This window comes from Sander vitreus, chromosome 8, assembly GCF_031162955.1.
Source record: "Sander vitreus isolate 19-12246 chromosome 8, sanVit1, whole genome shotgun sequence".
NCBI classification, from domain to species: domain Eukaryota; kingdom Metazoa; phylum Chordata; class Actinopteri; order Perciformes; family Percidae; genus Sander; species Sander vitreus.
The window spans coordinates 4,782,251-4,788,840 of NC_135862.1; the positions used below are offsets into that span (position 1 = coordinate 4,782,251).

Here is a 6,590-nt window from a genome sequence, read left to right on the forward strand (position 1 = left end):
TCTATTTCTTTTCTGCCTAGCTCCATGTTTTGAGGCATCCACCAAGACACTTAAGATGGCCTCTTATACTCTGACAGGCAGGAAGTGGAACAGACCAACTGTCTGTGATCAGGAGGGGGGGTCCACCACCTTGAATTCTTGTTAAATCTGATTAGAGTTTAAATTCTCTGCTCAAGCCCGAGCCCGAACCGGGCCCGACCCTAGCCGACATTTTATGTCATTTTTTATGATCGGGCCGGGCCGGGCCGGGCCGGGCCTTTAAACAAGCATTAGCCTTATTCGGTGGGGAGAAAGCTCTGCCTCTCCAGCTTCTCCCGTAGCTCTGGGTGGATGTCCTGCACTGACTTGAGTGTGAGGTAAACTGGGCTATATCGCGTCTCACGCCTCTGCAGCACTGTTGTCGGCCAATTAGGTGATCAAGACAAGAAAGTCTCCTATATGGTTCCAGGGCTTTGGTTATGTTGCTGCCTTGATCTGTTACCCTCAATATTCAGCTGAGGGAGCAGCTAGGGTCGAGTTTTTTTTTTTTACGTTTCTTCATTCGGATCCATTTCCGATCTAATCCATTCTAAATGACAGCTAAAAACAGCTCAGTTTACATGCTTCGTCCTTGTTGCATTACCGGTATTCATTAAGATAATTCTAAACAGATTTCTGTAGTTCAAACAATTACAAACATAGGTGTAATTTAGGGGGGGGGGGGGGTACAACCCCCTCAATAATCAATTAACCCTTTTTAGATGCTTTTTTTAACGTTTCTGGCGATTCTTTTTCAAGATTGCCTTTTTTTCGCACCTTTTTCCACTATCACCGGATTCACCACTAACATCAACTTATTACCGCTAGTTTTACACTTTTTTGGGAATTCATAATCAATAAACCTCATTTATATGAAATTATACCTCATTTTTTAGTTAAAAAAAATCTGAAATTATGAACTATTTTGACAAATAGTTACGATTTAGTGGATAATCACAGACTGTCACAGTTTAGTCAGGATACTGTGTGAACTGATCCTAAATTTGACCTGCGATGAGCGTTGTATGTAACCATCCGTGTTATTTTTGGGGCAATTTGGTTGAAAAAGACCCAAATTTCTGATGCGGAAACTTTGAAAACGGGTCAAATTTGACCCGAGGACAGCAGGAGGGTTAAGGTCTTGGCTATAGGTTTAGGCACAAAAACAACTCAGGGGATCAGGGATCCATATTTAGGAAAATCTGTACTGCCAATTTCCCACCTCAAGACCTGGTAACATTTCAGGGAACAAAGCTGTGTTGTAAATGAAAGCTGTAACATTGCAGGGACAAGCACATACAGGCTTACGTCCGTTTTATGAAAGACGCTTTCACATGGAGCGAGTCAACCTATCACAAGACTCCGCTGATGGCGTATTTGAATCTGCGCACTGCGATGTTTCTGATTCAAGTAGATCACGAAAAAAGCATTACTTGTCCCGCAAACCTGTTGAATATAAACACATCACAGGAACATTGGGTCGGAGTAGAGCAGCTGCTTCTTTGTGTTGAAAGGAGCCAGCTGGGGTGGTTCGTTGACTTAATGTTAATATCTCAATATATTCTTGTAATCAAATCATAAATTCTATATTTTTCCAAATGAGTTGAGCTACACTTAAATCTGTCTCCGCGTACCCCCTGGCAACTGCAGAAGTAGCCTACCCCTGGTTGGGAATGACTGAGGTACAAAAATGACCCTGGCACAAAAACTAGAGTTGACCGCTATCTCTCCTGTTTTATATTGAGGTTTTAAAGTCTGATGTGTCGCTGACGCATTCTTCTCCCTGACTTCTGGAACTAACTGGAGCCAGTGGTGTAGTCTATATGATACGCAGGTAGACACAGTATACCCACTAAGAAAGCTCCAGGATTTCATATGCCCACGTTTTGATATATTTTGAATTGTCATCTGTGGGTTTTTTTCTTCACATAGGCTAAATAAATGTATTTCCATTGTAAATTGGTGCATAAAAGTGTATCCGAAAACAGGAAATGAAGTCGTTGTTCCCTGGGGGAGAACACCCAGACCCCCCACTATGATATGCCCGCCCCTCCCCCAAAGGCAGATTATGGCCAATATATACATTATATACAGTACAGTATACCCACTACAATACATTAGACTACACCACTGACTGGAGCCAAAGAAATACATCATACAAATCTGTGTTTGGAGGACTTGTTCACAAGGCTGGGGACCACATACTTTTGGCCATGTAGTGTATTTAAACAGATTAAACAGTTAAATTGTGAGTTTCTTTCTATCTGAGCTTCTTTTAATAGCCTACACATCTTTCTTTCTTTCTAGCTCTCTCTCGCTCTCTCTGTCTTAACTATAATTACACACACACACACACACACACACACACACACACACACACACACACATACCACTGTGCAAACACAGCTGTAATCTATGCCTCGCGCACACCCTCCACGTTTACACATCCACCCTCATAAGTGCGCACGAACAAACCAGCAGGAGCTCAAGTTGCATTCCAGCAGAGTCAGCTGATATCAAACAATGAATCTGATCTGAAACCAGAGGAAACACACAGCAATGAGTGACCAATTGCTACTGATCGCCACAATACTGATTGATTGATTGATTGATTGTGTAGGTGGATTTACAGCAATCTGGAGGATGTCGCAGTGAGAGCTCATATCTCCAGCTCCCATCCCAAGACACCAATAATCACACAGATCAATATTTTAACGATCTGCAGGCATCCTCTTTAATTGAATACTGATTGCTTGATTGATTGGTTGATTTATTGATTAGGCTGTATCCTGTAGGCTACATTCTGTTTAAATGATGTGTCCAGATACCTTTCCTCTCCGCAGCAGGAGCAGGTGTTCCCTCTCTCGGTGTCACAGGTCAGACAAATGTTTTCTGTCTCCAGCTGTTCGTCACATCGCACAAAACACTTTCATCTAAATTCCTCCGCGGAGGTCTCGATCTCCTGCATCTGCATCCATCAACCCGCCCCCCCCAAAAAAAAGAAAAATGAAATCCAAATCCACTTTTTGTTTCTTCTGTAACCGCAGTGACAGAGCACAGATGTTCCTGATCTTGATGCTGAACGAGAGGCGGTAAATTCCTCTAAACAAGCAGGTTTGTGACGCCCCGGATCACCTGCAGGTGTCGGTTCGACTCCCCCGCCTTTCCGCTCCTAACGCTCCGGAGCCCGGGTTCCTGTGCTCCCGCAGACAGCACCGGTCGCTCTCAGATCAGCGTGTCGGACTGGAAAGACATCTCCATATCAGGGTCGAGTGGTTCCAGAAGTCCACGCTTTAGCCTATCTGCTTCTGTCTCGCTTCTCGCCAGCTCTTCGAAGTGCGCGGTGCGGCGCGGCTGTCCTGAGTCACAGGAAACACGGTCGCATCAAGTTCCCCCGCTCACACAGCTGCTCTCAGCCCTGAGAGCGGAGGCGTAAAGGGGGAGGACAGGTCTAACATGACCCCGGTCCTGATGGAGAGAAAAGTGCGTAGGACCAAACCGGAGAGGAGAAAGCACGCGCGTGCGTTTGTGTGCGGCTCGTGCAGTAACAGATGAAGTTAATGAGCTTCATCATTCAGCCATGTGAGAGGCGAAGCGACAGAGATGGAGGCAGGGCGCCCCCCTGCGGACCCCCACCGCAACTACACACTAACACCTGCTGCAGTTCTTCAGAAGATAAGATACATTTGTTTCCACATGTGGAATTTTTTTGCTTGGACCAACCCCCATGCTGCTGCCATTACCATTACATATATACATCATACATACATACAAGGCCTGCCTACATACATACAAGGACTACATACATACATACATACATACAAACATACGGTAGGCTACATACATACAAGGACTACATACATACATACATACGGTAGGCTACATACATACAAGGACTACAAGGACTACATACATACATACGGTAGGCTACATACATACCTACATACATACATACGGTAGGCTACATACATACATACAAGGACTACATACATACATACATACGGTAGGCTACATACATACGGTAGGCTACATACATACGGTAGGCTACATACATACATACAAGGACTACATACATACATACATACATACATACATACGGTAGGCTACATACATACAAGGACTACATACATACATACATACATACAAACATACGGTAGGCTACATACATACAAGGACTACATACATACATACATACGGTAGGCTACATACATACATACATAGGCCAACATACATACATGCATACATAGGCCTACATAAATACATATATACCTATACATACATACATACATAGATAGATGTTATTGAACAAACAATACACCAAGATCCCTAAATCACTAATCCCGTCCTTAAAAAAAAAAAATATATAATAATAATATAATAATAATTTAATAGGAGTAAAACCAAAGAGATCCTCCCAGTCCGTCTTGACCTAGACAATAGACAATTGACTAAGTTGTCCAGGCTGATTGAATTTAAGGACTCAGTGGTCTGATACTGAGTACTCTTTAGAGAACACGTAGTCTTAAGTAGCCTATGTCTTCATATATACCATATGATACAATTCTATTGTCAGTTCACACTGAAATTCATTTAGCAATCCTGAGCAGCTCCGCTCAAAAGAAGAAACAAATACACACAGAGCTAGACAACAATTACACATATAGTACAAAGATGAAGAAACATCGACAGCCGTGTTTGCACATATGTAGCTATTTCATTGTTATAATTTAGATTTGTTTTTATTTTGCACAATTTAAAATGACAAATGAAACCCATGACAAAGTACAGAGCAGGGAGAGGCAGAAAACCCAATGGGCTTATTTGAACATGCACATGGGCAATATGCATGGACAATAGACAGTTAGTACCCTTTTGGATTTATTGATTTGTTTATAAAGACATAATCATGACGTAATTTCAAAAGATTAAAATTCTATTACAAAAAAAAGGCTAATGTTGGATATAGTGCTGTCTGTATTAGATGCCATGCATTTTCTATAAATCTTGCTAAGACAAAACAATCTCCACATTCTCAATATCTGCCCAAAGGAATAAATTTTTTTTCATCGTTAAAGGCTGTGACTGTGTGACTTTCTGTGTTGCTTGCTCGTCACATTTTCTTTGTCAAATTGACTTGCTGGTTGGTGTGTTAAACAGTCCTGACCCAGCGTTCTCAACAGATTATTTTCCTTAAAGCCTCTGTAGTCACCGTGAGTTAGGTCTGTTTATATTGGATTGTCACTAAACAGCTCCCCCTTGTGTGTGGCCTGATGGCGCTGCTCCCGCTAACTTTGTAACGGGCCACAATGCAGAACTCCCTCAAGGAAACTGCCAATTTAAGGCAACTAGTGCTCATATTATGCTTTTTTGGCTTTTTCCCTTTACTTCATTGTGTTAATGAGCATAATATGAGCACTTTAAAGCTACATTGTGAAGAAATTTCTCCCATCTAGCAGTGAAATTGTATATGACAACCAACTGAATATTACTTTCTAACACCTCCCATAGACCGTTTTCACGGCAGACATGTTGACATGTCATAGTAGGAAAAGCACAGGTGTATTCCAAACTATTAATGATGGCTGCATTCCACTTAGGAGAGGCCCTGGTATTGTGCATGCTGACTCACTGAAATAGCTTACTGGGAAGCTTAAGGTTATCAACTTCAGCTGTGCTTTTCCTACTATGACAAGTCCAAATGGCTGCTGTGAAAACTCCTACACTGGCTGTATTATTCCAAGAAGTACGACTTCGTCCGTGAGAGTTCCTTCCAGCGTAATAATAGTTTGATGTTATTTTGGTACCATTTTATTAAACATCAGCTATCAGGTTCCCAAACATATGCAAGCTAATGTTAGTAAAGTATCCGTGCTATCGTTATTCTGTATATTGTACGAGATTAATAGTGTAAGGCAATGTTTACAGCGTAGGACAGACGCAACGGAGGTTTGTGTGTTTAATATATTTCTCTGAGCAGTATGAACAATGTCAATGAAACTGAAATTAGCTCTTGGTATCTCCAGCTAGTCCGTTACAACTGCACATGACGTGAGTTGTCTGCCAGGGAAATCACGACAAATATGATTACGTTTACGTTACAAGGCAGACAATCCTTTTTTCATCATTGACGCGAGAAAAAGTATCCTTAGACAACGTTCTAGCATTATGCACAAACATGTTATATCTAGCCAAGCAAGTATAAAACTTGCTTGGCTAGAATTAGAATTTACTCAAATAGGCAGAATGACCTGTCGAGAAGAAAGCAGGTAACTTTGGTGTCCCTGTTAAAATCCTTGCTCCTTATGAGCTCTTTCAATCTTGGAAAAGCCACTCCAATATTAACTTTGGTCTTGTTGCTTTGTCATTTTAATTAGATATAGTAATATATTACCTGTATGTATTTCAGTTTTAATCTTTTAGTTTGTGAATTGAATGTCTGTTGTTGTGTAGCCTTGACTGAAAGGTTTTGGCTTTTTCCAATGAGATGCATTAGAACTTGTAATCGGTTTGTACAATAGCTAACCCTTTTGTAGTGTTCCCTTTATGCCAGCTATTTCCATATTTTCTTGGTT

General features: G+C 41.5%; 1 protein-coding gene across 1 annotated transcript in view; it reads right to left on the reverse strand.

Annotated features, from left to right (window-relative positions):
• Positions 1–2,989, reverse strand: part of grm8b (glutamate receptor, metabotropic 8b) — a 145,826-nt gene extending 142,837 nt beyond the window's left edge. The window contains exon 1 of the mRNA XM_078256461.1: positions 2,847–2,989. The gene's annotated coding sequence lies outside the window, so the exon portion shown is untranslated. The remainder of the gene's footprint in view (positions 1–2,846) is intronic.
• Between the last annotated feature and the right edge of the window lie 3,601 nt (positions 2,990–6,590).